The sequence below is a fragment of the Macaca nemestrina genome, chromosome 11 (genome assembly GCF_043159975.1).
Source record: "Macaca nemestrina isolate mMacNem1 chromosome 11, mMacNem.hap1, whole genome shotgun sequence".
NCBI classification, from domain to species: domain Eukaryota; kingdom Metazoa; phylum Chordata; class Mammalia; order Primates; family Cercopithecidae; genus Macaca; species Macaca nemestrina.
In genome coordinates, this window is record NC_092135.1 from 35,654,933 (window position 1) to 35,669,501 (window position 14,569).

The 14,569-nt window shown below is 41.1% G+C and overlaps 2 long non-coding RNA genes across 2 annotated transcripts in view; one reads left to right on the top strand and one right to left on the bottom strand.

The window, feature by feature from the left end:
* Window positions 1-281: 281 nt before the first annotated feature.
* Window positions 282-14,569, bottom strand: part of LOC112422977 (uncharacterized) — a 51,232-nt gene continuing 36,944 nt past the window's right edge. The window contains exon 3 of the long non-coding RNA XR_011609722.1: window positions 282-1,393. This is a non-coding gene — a long non-coding RNA (uncharacterized lncRNA). The remainder of the gene's footprint in view (window positions 1,394-14,569) is intronic.
* On the top strand, window positions 1,555-7,367 carry LOC139357091 (uncharacterized). Its single transcript, XR_011609721.1, has 3 exons — window positions 1,555-1,605; window positions 4,463-4,553; window positions 7,172-7,367. It is a non-coding gene; the product is annotated as an uncharacterized lncRNA (long non-coding RNA).

The window sequence follows — 14,569 nt, forward strand, 5'->3', positions numbered from 1 at the left end:
TGACAAAACTGAAAAAAGCCACAGAACACATTTGCTTTGGCATTTGTCGAGATTTCCTAATTTTTTTTTAAGAAAAGAAACCTTAAAGCAGAATAAAAAAGTCTTTGACTCATGGACTCTTGATAAATCAAGTATATGATCCAGTGTCTTTGCAGTGTGACTATAAAATAATATCAATTAAACTTAAGAAGAATTAACAATATCTGTAGTTAATTTAAAAATGTAATGTGGAGTAAAAGAAGCAAGTGACAAAATATTTTATTTAAATATGAAGCACAATATATTTTTATTAATATCTTTACTATGAAAATGTGCAGATTGAAAGAACAAGCACCAAGTTTGTAATATTAGGACAAAAGGGGGTCTAGATGTGGACAGAAATCTAGAAAAGGTTTTACATTTTGGAATACTCTAAAAAGGAATATACATCTATTTATGTATTTGTGTGAGTATGTATATGTTTGCATGTGTTCAGAGACAGTATATATAGTTATGTATAGTAATTACACAGTATGTTTCAGATAGATTGATAGGATTAAGAGTATAGGCTTTCAGCTTGATTTATTGAATTTGAAGCCTTTTCTTCTAGTTTTGGGGAAAATATTTGGGAGCAATATTCATTATCTCTTTAGGAAAGGATTAGAATTCTCTACCTCATGCATATCTATCTTCTCCTTTCAACTTGCTTTGATCAATGAACTGTGAGGGAAATTGACATGTGTCTCCTGAGCAAAATCTTGTGAAACCAGCATGTCCTTCACATTTCCCTCCCTTTCCACCTGTGTTTGTGGTCATAGAAACGGGTAGAGATGGACCCTCAGTCAGCCTGGATCCCTGAGTCATTATGATGCACAAAACTCCATTGCAATGCACATGTAGCATGCATGAGAAATGAGGCTTTTGTGTTTTAAGTCACTGAGGCTATTGTTTTATATACAATTGTAGCATAAGCTAGCTTATTCTGACAGATACAGATGCATTGCTGTTGTACTTTTATACATGTCTAAATTAGAAGAAGTTTAGAAGACTGGTGTGTTGTTCCTAAATGAATATAAACTCTCAAGAATTGTTTTCGAGCAATCAGTCCATATCAGATACTAAGCATGTAGGATACAAATACATGCATCTCAGTCTGTTCTCCATGTGTGAATAAAGTAGGGGGTGGAGAGAAAAGTAGTCATGTGAAAAAATAATTAAAAATACGTTTTTTGTTTTATAACAGGATGTTAAGTGCATTTTCTCCAGTGATGTCCGTTATTCTTTTGATACTCCACAGTAACGACAATGGGCATTAGTTGAAGAGGACAGACCATCTCATCTGACTTCCCAGTCAGGGTGGTCTCGGAGCTGATTCTGCAAACCTTAGCCTATAGCCACCTCCAAACAAGAGCATCTGCAAAGAGGAGGCCAGGATATTGAGAAAATGAAATTGGTGGGGTTTTCCTTGAAGAGAATTGTGGGCAAATTGTGCTCTTCCCCTTTCCTTGGACCTTGCTCCCTCATCACCTCAAGAAGAGTGAAAGTGCATCCAAAGAATGGCTTAATGAACAGAAGCGGAGGCCGCGGGGTGGCTCATGCCTGTAATCCCAGCACTGGGAGGCCGAGGTGGGTGGATCACAAGGTCAGGAGATCGAGACCATCCTGGCTAACACGGTGAAAACCCGGCTCTACTAAAAATACAAAAAGTAAAAAAATAAGCTGGGCGTGGTGGTGGGCGCCTGTATTCCCAGCTACTTGGGAGGCTGAGGCAGGAGAATGGCGTGAACCCGGGAGCCGGAGCTTGCAGTGAGCTGAGCTCCAGCCACTGCACTCCAGCCTGGGCGACAGAGCAAGACTTTGTCTCAAAAACAAAACAAAACAAAACCAGAAGCCCTGGAGTTGAGGAGTCAGGAACAGGGCGTGACTCTTGTTGACAGGAGTCCTCTCTGTGAAAGAAGCTGAAGTGTTTTGTGTGATGGAGCGCAGGCAGAACGACATGATAAGAAGAGTTCGTAATTCTATAGAGACAGAGGTAGCGGGATTTTTGTGTAGGAAGAGTTTAGTGCATGGGAGGTAGCAGAACTGTAGTCATCTTAAGAGACTTGGCCCCAGAGAGCTGGCTCAGGGTAAGGTGACTGAGAGACGCCTGGAAGGGGCACCACACCGCCGGGAAGAGTCCGCCCTGGAGAGCTCTGCTCCTGCAAAGGCTCAGTGCCCTGGGAGGCTGTCCAGTACACAGTCACCACTCAAGGATTAAAGGGGCAGAATTTCGGAATTTGTCACACAAGCTCCAGTCCAGAAACATCTGGCCTTTTCTTCAAATCCTCTTTCACTGCTGTGCCTGACCTGAAGGTCAGCTAGAAAGCAGGTAAGGCTGGAATAAAGGAAGAAAGAAGAAAAGTGCACGTGCTCCTCCCTACCCCTCTGCAAGCCTGGAGAACCTCACATCAAGCCTGGGAGTGGGACGGGGAGCTGGAAATGAAGTTTTAGACTAGGCTGCACTTTTTTCTTTTTTGCAAACATGCAATGCATAAGTCAATAATTCTAAATGTACAGCTGGATGACTTTTTTCTTATCTCTACCCATGTAAACCCTAGCCAGAACTTCTCAGGAAACAAACAATATCCTGACTTCTATCACTTTAGATGGCTAACTCTTCTTGAACGCTCCATAAACGGAATTATCCATTACGAAACCTTTTGTGTCTGGCTTCTTTCCCCTACATTATGTCTGTAGGTGTCACACTGAGGGTTGGGTGGTCAGTAGTGTGTTTTTACTTCTGTATAGATTCCCGTGGTGGGAATGTATCACCACTGGTTTATCCATTCCACTAGTGATGGAAGGGTTGTTTTCAGGCTTTGACTATTAGGGGTTAAACTACTATGAACATATTTGTACATGTGTTTCTCACAGGTAAAGTGCATAAGAGTGGACTTGCTGGGTCACAGAAGACCACATTAAACACTAGTAATATAGGGAAAGGCAGTCTCAAACTCACCCCCACTCAGCTACATAAGATTGGGCTTGGGCCTGAAACACTTCCTTATCAAGAGATAGAGTCCTCGCACCTTGAACTGGGCTTGTCACCTTGTGTGGGTCTATCTTTCCCTGCCTCCAACTCAATGTGTGCACTCCTTTGTTCTGATTAAGTGAGTATATCATTGGTTCTCCCCGGCTTTTTGTATTTCAGATCCCACAGTTGGGGGAGGGAATGGGAAGGGTGGGTGTTGGTGGGAGGTCTTCTACTGCAGCATAAAGTGGGATGCCTGCAGCCATACTGCCCTCCTTGGCTTTGGAGTGGATCTGCTGTCTATGGGGGACTGGCACATTTCAAGGGACTGGATCTCGTACACACTCTCTCTCTCATTTTGGTGTAAGTAAACACTGTATCATTTGAGCCTGCTAAGCAGCTTGTCTGCTCTCAGTGACCTCAAATCATGCACTGGTCTCTCCGCTGGGTGGCACTTCTTTGCCTGTTAACCTTGACCACATTTGATCACATTCATGTGACAGTCTATCCTGCAGCACAACCTGACCACCAGTGAACACTGAAACAAGTAGATCCTGCTAAACAAGTTTCCTAAGTGTATGTAAAATTTTATACTGTAGTCAGCAGTGTACGAGAGTTCTAGTTTCTCCATTTCCTCACTTATTAAATTTTACATTGAATAGTCTTTTAAGTTTGAGTCATTGTGTAGTGGTGTCTCATTGCATTTCCCCAATAAGTAATGATGTCGTATTGACTCTGTGTGTGTGTGTGTGTGTGTGTTTACCTGTGTGTGTGAAGTTCCTGTTCTAGTCTTTTGACCACTTTGACCATTTTTATTGAGTAGCTTCTTTTTATATATTCAGGATACAAATCCTTAGTTTTATATATAAATTTTCCCCAGTGTGTGGCTGAGCTTTTCACTCTCTAAATGCTGTGTTTTGATAAGCAGAAATTAATTTTATGAAAATTTAATTTATCAATCACAGTTAGTTATAGTTGTGTGCAGTTTGGAAAATCATTGCCTATCCCAACGTTACAAAAATAATGTCCTATGTTCTCTTTTAAGAGGCTACATTATTTTACATTTCTCACCAAGGTCTCAGATATAGTTGATGTGATTTTTGCAAATCACAAACTTGCTTTTTTATGGGGTAGGAGGAGGGGTAAAAATAAATTTTTCCTCATAGATATCCAGTTGATGAAGCAACTTTTATTGAAAAGGCCATTCTACACATTAAATTGTAGTAGGACTTTTGTCAAAAATCAGGAGACTATACATAGAAATGTCTATTTTCTGTTTTATTATTCTATGTGTCCATGCTTGTTCTAATACTTTACTGTTTGATTTACTTTAGCTTTTTAGTAAGTTTTGATATTTAATCATGTAAATCCTCAAACTTTGTTCTTTTTCAAAGTTATCTTGGTTATTAAATTCTTGGTATTTCCAAATATAGTTTTAAAACAGTGTCAGATAATCCTTTTTTTTACTTGAAGGTGAGATCCTCAGTACCTGAACACAATGGCAAATTCTATGATCTTCTGAAACTAACCTCTGGGTGTGGGAATTTGAAAGTTAGTGGATAAAGTGAGTAGCTATGTTTTCTGCTTTCATCTCACGAAATCTAGTTTATTTAATAATCAGATTGCAATAACATAATAAATTCTATAGTAAGATTGTATATAATTAGCTATATATTGGAAGAGGAAGAAAAAGTTGTAACAGTGATTGTTGATGAAGCTAACATCTTCCCTGCATTTTTTTTTTTTTTTTTTTTTTTTTGAGACGGAGTCTTGCGCTGTGGCCCAGGCTGGAGTGCAGTGACCGGATCTCGGCTCACTGCAAGCTCCGCCTCCCGGGTTCACGCCATTCTCCTGCCTCAGCCTCCCGAGTAGCTGGGACTACAGGCGCCTGCCACCTCGCCCGGCTAGGTTTTTTTTTGTATTTTTCAGTAGAGACGGGGTTTCACCGTGTTAGCCAGGATGGTCTCGATCTCCTGACCTCGTGATCCGCCCGTCTCGGCCTCCCAAAGTGCTGGGATTACAGGCTTGAGCCACCGCGCCCGGCCCTTCCCTGCATTTTGAAGTGTGAATAAACATTCAGCAGGAAGAAAAGGCAGAAAAAAATGTACTTATTTCATGGAATAAGATGTAAGAGATATGAAAGAAAAATACGCGTAATGTAATCAGTAATACTTTTAAAAATAAAAAGTAGGGAAGCCATTAATCTACCGTGGCTGTTACACTGATGTTCAAAATGAGAACTAAAGCCATATTCAACTGTAGCCTCCCATACTTTTATCGTACCATTCTTATATCTGTTCTTTCTTTCTCTTTCCTTTCTTTCTTTCTTTCTTCTTCTTTCTCTTTCTTTCTTTCTTTCTTTCTTTCTTTCTTTCTTTCTTTCTTTCTTTCTTTCTTTCTTTCTTTCTTTCTTTCTTTCTTTCTTTCCTTCCTTCCTTCCTTCTTTCTTTCTTTTCCTTTCTTCCCTCTTTCTTTCTTTCTTTCTTTCCTTCTTTCTTTTTTTTTTTTTTTTGACAGAGTCTCGCTCTGTCACCCAGGCTGGAGTGCAGTGGCACGATCTTGGCTCACTACAACCTCCACCTCCTGGGGCTAAGCAATTCTCCTGCCTCAGCCTCCTGAGTAGCTGGGATTACAGGCATGTGCCACCGTATCCAGCTGATTTTTGTATTTTTAGTAGAGGTGGGGTTTCACCATGCTGCCCAGGCTGGTCTCAAATTCCTGACCTCATGATCCCGCCGACTCGATCTTCCAAAGTTCTGGGATTACAGGCGTGGGCCACCGTGCCCAGCCTTAGAGCTGTACTTTCTAACAGAGCACCACAAGTAGCATTTCTAACAAATGCTGCAAATCTTAAAGACAATTGTGTTCAGCATAATCTAAGAATACAGAGCATAAAAGCCTATTTTAGAAAAAATAATAAAGGCATAATGTTAAAATTCAACACTTATTTTTAGAACCTACTGTGTGCCAGGCACTTTAAAAAATGTTTTTAATACAAGGATGAGCAAAATTGGCAAAATCTCTGCTCCTGTGGAGTGTCCATTCTAATGAAGAAAACAATAAGCAAGTTAAGAAGCAAATGCATAACATAGTGTTAGGTTGTGATAAGGGCTATGTGGAAAAAATAAAGTGTGATTGAATATGGAATGACACAATGTGTGTGTAGAGAGAGTATTGTTGGAGAGAAGGTTCAGAAGTGAAAGAAATGATGAAAGAACCACAGCAATATCTGGGGCAAGAGGGAATAGCCAAGCAGAAGCCTTAAGGCCGCAAGAGCTGGGAGGTTTAATAAACGGCAAGAAAAATAGTGCAAAAGTGATATAGAGTGGCAGAGGGAAAAGTAGTAAGTAACAGACACAAAAGATAAGCAGGGCCTAGATTCCCTGTGGCCTGGGAGATAATGGTAAAAACTTACGGATTTATTTCATGTGATGAAAATCTGTTATAGAATTTGAGCAGGAAATGATGTGATCTGATCTATGTTTTTGAAAGAATCATTCTGGCTCTTGTTTGGAAAATAGCCAGGGATTGAGGTGGTGAAAAAAATAGTAATGGAAGTAGAGGGAACAGTCAGAAGTGACTGCAGTAATTTAGAAGAGAGATAATGGAAGCATGGCCTGGGGTAGTAGCTACAAAAAAGGTGAGGACTCGATTTAGGATGTGTTGTGAAGAAAAAGTTGACAGGCTTTGCCAATGGAATGGACGTGGAGTGTGTTAGAAATAGGGAATCCAGGCTGATTTTTAAATTGAGGGCCTGCGTCACTGCATAGTTAGAGATGATATTTCCACTAAGATTGGAAGTGAGAGGAAGTATCATATTTGGGGCAGGGAGGAATCAAAGTTTCTGTTTGGAGTGGTTGAATTCAGAATGCTTCTCAGATATCCCAGGAGAGGTATTAATTTGGCAGTCAGGTATCTGAATCTGCACACAGAGGGGAGGTCAAAGCTGGATGTGTTAGTTTAGAAATAACCAGCATTTGGGTAAGATTTAAACCTATGACATAGGATAAAATTATCTAGAGATAGCATTTACTCAAAGAACTCTTAGTATTCAGGAACACAAGCCTATCCAGACTGGCTCGGGATAAATACAGTTTTATGTAGAAGACCAATAGGTGTCCATGTAGAACCAAAGAAAAGGCACAAATAAATAGAAGTCTATCATCTCTCTTGGTTATACAGAATACATGAGGCAGTAAAGGATAAAGGATTAAGCTTTCAACATGTGAATGTCTTGAATTCAGACGTCAAACAGAACTCAATTTGAATCTGTTTCCTACCAGCCAAATGAGTGTTTGGTGAAGATGACCGTGATGATGACGATGACTTACATTTCTTAATGTTTCCCCTATGTGTGTTGGACTTTTAAACTTGTTCCAGTACAGGTAGGGAAAGGAAATTCACATTAGTTTTTATGTTTTTTTAATATATATGTGACACACACACATATATACACTACACACACACACACACACACACGCACACACACATAGAGATGGGGTCTCTGTGTGCTGCCCAGGCTGGTCTCAAACTCCTGGGCTCAAGTAATCCTCCTGCCTAGGCCTCCCAAAGTGCTGGGATTACAGGCATGATCCACTGTGCCCTGCCCTAAATATATTTTTTATATAGCAGGAAATCAAAAAAGAACATGAAGATGACAAGTTTTAATCACAGAGGAAAGATTTTGTGAGATAGCATAATTTCATATTCAGGCAGCAAGTCTTTAGCTAATTCTTTAATTAAAGCCGTGACAAAACCATTTTGAAAAAAATGTTTTTGTGATACTTTACCTGTGAAGTGTTGAAAGATCTGCACTTGGTAAATTTAGCATTATTTAATTTTTCTTTTCCCTACAGTAATTACAAAATTCTGGAGGGAGGAAAAAATGTAATATTCTCCAGGAATGAGAAGGGAAGATAATACTCTGAGCTATACTAAACATGATCATTTTTGTACATGCACTTTCAGAAGAGGTCCCATGCTGTGGACTGAAGTTGAAATGAAATACAGTAATTGTCTCCAGCACTAAATACCCATAGGCATATTTCTACAAGAACATACATTAGTATATGCCTGCTACATACATAACAATATGTGTGTATATTTTAAGAGAATCTTAATGTGACCAACAAATAGCAATCAAATTGTTCAAAATTTCAAGCTCAAAATTGAAGAGAAAATTTTTTTACTAAAAAATTATATACACAGAGACAGTGATGCAATGTTGAGCACTAATGTAAATTAGGATGAAATATGAGAAGTAATCAGTGCCAACCATCTGCCTAGCTTCTTCTCACTTCTGCCCTTCCTTAGCAGGGGTGAGCTAAAGTTTTTACCTCCTGGGGAGATGGGAAATGACAGTGAGTGAGAGGCTAGTGGGAAAGTTGCAGGCACCCTCTTCTCTAAAAGCAGGAGGCTGTGGGTGAGTACTGCAATTTTTTTTTTTTTTTTTTTTTTTTTTTTTGAGACGGAGTCTCGCTCTGTCGCCCAAGCTGGAGTGCAATGGCGCTATCCTGGCTCACTGCAAGCTCCGCCTCCCGGGTTCACGCCATTCTCCTGCCTCAGCCTCCCGAGTAGCTGGAACTGGAGTAGCTGGAACTGCAGGCGCCTGCCACCGCGCCCGGCTCATTTTTTGTATTTTTAGTAGAGACAGGGTTTCACCATGGTCTCGATCTCCTGACCTTGTGATCCGCCCGCCTCGGCCTCCCAAAGTGCTGGGATTACAGGCGTGAGCCACCGCGCCCGGCCAAGTACTGCAATTTTTAAAAAAAAATTTTTTTTGAGGTTTCTCTCTGGAAAATGGCTATAAATTCTAACCCTACATTGACAGGGCTCCAGTGATTTGGTCATGGATGTCTACAGTGACTTCTTTATCCTAGTGGATGGCCTAATGCCTAAGTGTTGCCTAATGCCTAAGAGTTCAACCCATGACCAGGTGTCCCACTCACAGGAAATATGCTTATACCAGCAGCCCCCCTTGTGGCTCTTGTCTGACCTATGTCCAGTTTATTTCTACCAAGATATCCATTGTCTAGGAGAGCTTTACCTTGGAAAGAAGTTAGGTTCAGGTGTGTCAGTCAAGTGAGATGCAGAGGAGGCAATGCAACTAAAACCATATAATAGTAGAAGGAGTGTATTACTTACAGATTAAGAGAAAAGGGCAGCACTCCTTGTAGGGCCAATGGGTAGGGGGAGCCATTCTAGACGTACATGCTCAACCAGAACCGGAAAGTGGAGAGCAAAAGAGAGAGTGAGGGGCCTGTGTGCTAAAGCTTTTATTGAACTCCAAGGTATTACCTAAGTGGGTTTCCATGGGAGTTCTAATTTTAGAGTTCAAAGCAGCAAGCTGTTGCAAGTTCTATGTGGCCACACTGTTACCGAGAGGTTGTCGCTGCAGCATATTGGTGCAGTCTGTGGGGGATGGAGGAGTCAGTGGGGTAAGCCAATAGGTGATATCTAGCTATCCCATAGGGAAGGTGGTCAACAGGGGGCAATTGTATAAGGCAGATATCTGGATTGACCACATTAAGGAACTCGGATGAAATAGAGAACTGGAAACTGTGCCAAGGGTGACTAAGCCCTGTTTCTTGTATGAGAAAGTCCAACTTATATTCAAAATGAATGCCAAGGCAATATAACATTATAGGAATTCACCACCATGCATCCCCATGCTACTGAATTTTCAAGTCCAAACTCCCTATATCTAGTTGATAATATGGGTGCCAAGTAATCTGGAAATTCCTGGAATTTCTGCTGCTAATTGGAAGTCCCAGCCCATCTCATTCAAGGTAATTTGTCTTCGGGTCCAAAGTCAGCATTTTATGACACTTAGGTGCTCTCATCAAAGATGTGTGTATGAAAAGGCTTAGGGAGAAAATAGACACAGAACAGCCTGCCTTCGCCCTGTAGGGCTCTCAGGTGGGTCCAACCCACCCTAGGGCTTGGAGTGATTTCAGATACTCTGAATGCCTCTGGTTCCCAAACTGCCATGGCTTGCTGGTGGAGTAAAACAGACCTTGATACCCTTACTATGAATTATATATATGATTGGCTAACTGAAAGCAAAACCATAATGGAACATGACTGCAGACAGGTATACATTCTCCAGGGGGTCCGTGTTTCATTAGGGCAAACACATCTCACCAGGTGAATGGTCTCAATGGCTGGAGGCAGCATGAACCCTAGACTCTTGGATACTTGGATAATTCATTAGGAACAACAGCAGACAGAGTTGAAGCTAGTCTTTGAGAATATTCCTTACAAACCAGTACAGACCAAAATCTTTCAGGTATAAAATTCTCTTCTTTCTTACTGTAGTGTATCTTTGGCAACAGGGGTATACAGATTATGGAAAACTGAAGAATGTAAGTTACATTTTAGTAGCTCCATTCGCTTCCAGGAGTAAGGTGGAATATATATGCGTCCAGAGAGCTTTCTTAATTGGATATGAGCTTACTCTGATCTACTTTAGTACAGATTCCTTGTTTTAATAACAATAAATCTTGTTATTGTTATTGTTATTTAATAACAATATGCTGCAGCATATTCTCTAAATATAATTTACTCATAATAATTAATCAACATTACAGAAGAAAACTATAAATGTAAGGTGATAATATAACATAAAATAAATATTTATATGTCATGTATTACATAGTAAATAAAATAGATACTAAATCAGAAGTAATATAATACAATAAAAATAGGTATTATAGGCTAAAATATATATGTACACATAAACATTTAGTGTAAATGTGCATATAAAATGAGAAAAAGAAAATACATTAAAATGATAGTACTGTAGGTAGGTAGGGGGATTGTGGTGGTTTAATTTTTCACATATTCCAAAATCTTTAATTACTATTTTATAAGATACATAAATTGTAGAATAACTTTTCTTGTTTAGTAACAGCATAGAGGAGAGTAAAACTGGCAGAAATGGGTATGTTTGATCAATGTTGATCCTTCAAACTATAGTGATCCACCTCTGAGAACGAGGAGCTCACGTTTGAGCAAGCCAGGTTCCTACAGAGCGTGAGATTCAGCTTCTTCTGTCATGAAGCGGGGTCAGGTTCTGGGCCAGGAGAGCATTGGCCAGCTTTGGAAGCCATATCTCAGGTCACCTTCAAAAGCACACGTTTCCAAGTCTTTTCCAAACACTGCTTTTCTCACATTAGAATGAAATTTGCCCTCTGAGTTGAAATATTCTATAAAAAACACAAACCTCCTTAAGTTAAAATTTAAAGTTAGCTTCTCTGACAGCCAGGATGTGAAGAGACAGTGAAGAGATTCTGACTTTTGGCATTGTCAGCAGTTTTCCCTGACAGTGGAGCTCTGTCTTACTGCAACCTGCAACTCTCGCTTTCCTGCTGTGACTGAGCCAGTGGGATCGTTGGCCAGGAGAGGGCGGCCTCACCCAGTGAGACATAAATCCAGAAGCGCCCTATGAAAGCACTAGGAAGGTGAAATGCAATCATCACCTACACTTGCTCTGCTTTCTGCGGTTTCAGCATTCCACCTTAGAACGTCAGGCTTAACTTTGGAGGTGTTAAATTTCCATGTGTCAGTGAAACACGGCAAGTACTATTTCAGCAGCTTGGAGAGATCCCAAACACAAGTCAGAAAGTTACCTCCGTCAGAGGCTTGCCGCCTTACCCCTGCATGGGTATCAGAAAAAGCTTCCTTTCTGCAACACACATTCCAATCATCACACCGTGGCTAAAAGGCCAAATAGAGGAGAGACATTTGCCCAGATATAGCAAAGCTGATGTTGGTTTGCCTAGGCAATTTTATAAATGATGATTGTGTGCAGGTGTTGGCTAAATAGCCGTAGACTACATATTAAGATAACTTCTGAGGTCTGTTGGAGAGAACGGAAAAGTGGGTGTGTGTGGATGTCTGGCACAGCTTGGGGCTATGGCTATAAGAACCTGAGTCTAGAATTTGCCACAGAATATTCTGTGAGCAAAAAAGACACCTACTTCTCAGTTATAATTCTCATTAGGATTTTTGTAACTTTTTTTTAAGCTGTGAAATCCACAGCTGTGTAACTCTGAGAAAAATCAGTTAACCTGTCTGAACCTAGGTTTCCTCAAATATATTCAGTCTGCACTCCCAGGACCTCACTTTAAGAGAAACCTGAATCTCTTGAGCACAAGCATTTGGATGGGTGTTATTCCCTTCCTGCACACCTGCTGTGCTTCAAGTAGAGAACTGATGTAACCTTTTCCCTCATGTATCCCTGCTTTGAAATCTGTAAATTTCTATCTTGCTCTACCCCTTTCTGATTTATTTTTATTATTATTTTCAACTTCATCGATTCCTTCGAACTACTTTCCATCCACTAAATATTTCTAATGAGCCCTGTAAATTTTTCTTTACCACTTGGAAAAATGTAAAATATTTTTTTGTTCTCAACAAAGGATTGCCAACCCCATCTAGCATTAAAAGGAATAAGAAAAAGCATGACACATTAAAAACAATAAGCATTGATTTCTCTGGCTCTACCTACAGATCTATTTTTGTGAGGCCTTTTGTCCATCTTCACCGCCGCTTCTCTTGCATTTGTCCTTTAAAGTTTCAGCGGACTCTCACAAATAGGGTCTTACTCAGAGCCTCCTGCTGCTGCTGTTTGGCATTGCTGAGCCCGTGGGGCTGGTTCCTGTGGCTCCTCCTGGCCAGTTGTCCACTGCAGGTGCCACGGATCCAAGAATTACCTCTGCCGGGCACCTCCGTCCCACACAATGGCACCCTGCTTCCAGGACATGCTGAGTCCTATCTCAAGGCATTCTTGGTCTTCCCTCAGTATTCGAGAGTAATATTGTTTTATCTAAAACATTCCTGTGTTGATGCTCGTAACTGTCAGCACAAGTGGGCAGAAGTGTATTGCTTTGGGTAGTGAACTCTCTCCATGCTCTCCCCGGGCCCCTTCTTATCAACTTTACCAGCCATGGGCATGCATCCTGTAGCTTCTCTGTGCTTTGTTCCAAATGGCTTGCTCCTGTGACCTTCTTCAGAGGCTGACCTTGGGCCAGTCCAACCCTCCCAAAGAGAGAGCCTGGAATGCCTGGTACTGTAGATCTGTCTAGGGAAGCATATAGCCAATGACTACGCAAGATTCTGAAAGTCTGATTCCCTTTCCTCAAAATGGGGCAAATTCTGACATAATTTGTGGTCTAGAGCTCCCCAAAAGATCTGGCTAAGGCCAGGGAGTTGGCTAAAATTGTGCCTTTCTCTGTTCTTCATATTCTTTTCTCTTGCATTCTTCTCTTGGCCCTTAATAAATACCTTGTTCATGATCTGTGTCTCAGAGTGGGCTTCTGGAAGTCCAGCCTGAGGTATTTGGTCAGGAGGGCAGGGATGATTTTTGAAGGCAGATTCTGAGGATGGGATTCTAGAGTTAAGTCACCAGCTAAGTGGCAATAGATACCCCATCAGAGTGGTATCTGGAGCCCAGAGGGTCCCTGACACACTAGAGCATTGCAGTTGTTAAAACTTTCACCTGGAGCGAATTAAGATGATGTTACGGGTTGAATTAAGTAACCTCAAAAGATGTTGAATTTCACCCCCAGTACCTGGGAATGTGATATTACTGGGAAATAATATATTTGCAGATAATCAAGTTAAAATGATATCATTAGGGTGTGCCATAATTCAATATCACTATTGCCCTCACAAAAAAAGTGAAATTTGAACACGGAGACATACATGCTTAGAGGAAAGATGGTGTGAAGACACAGGGCATCCACAAGAACAATTTGAGGCCAACGGGGAGGTCATGGAACAGTTTCTTCCCTACAGTTCTCAGAACCAACCTTGCCGACACTTTGATTTTGGACTTCTAGTCTCCAAAACAGCAATGCAATAAATTCCTCATGTTCTATGCCACCCAGTTTACTGTATTTTGTTATAGAAGCTCTAGGAAACTAATACAGATGGGATTCTGACAGAAGGGGTATGCTAGATTGTGCAATTTTCTTTGGCTTTTGAAGGTACAAGGTAAACGGTCATTACAAAGGCTGTGGATGGGTTCCATGATAAATGGAAAGGAGAAAAGGGCAGACTCCAGTTGGTCAGCATAAGGCAAAGTGAGAAAGTCAGAAAGTCCCTTGGCAGCTCTCAAACAAACCACCCTTTCCTACAGCCAAGGAAGACCATGCTGAAGACCAGGCCAGGACCAACTATAAGAACAGTGAACCTTTGGTGTCTCATGCCTGTAATCCCGGCACTTTGGGAGGCCGAGGCGGACGGGTCACCTGAGGACAGGAGTTCAAGACCAGCCTGACCAACATGGAGAAACCCCATCTCTACTAAAAATACAAAATTAGCCAGGCGTGGTGGCACATGCCTGTAATCCCAGTTACTCAAGAGGCTGAGGTAGGAGAATCCCTTGAACCTGGGAGGCAGAGTTTGCAGTGAGCTGCGATCATGCCATTGCACTCCAGCCTGGACAACAAGAGTGAGACTCCATCTCAAAAACAAAAACAAAACAGTGGACCTTAAAGGAAGCCTAATTTACATCCTCAGCAATCCCATGCAACAGCCAGGACCTTGGTAAGGAAGAAATGGCATCTTGAGACT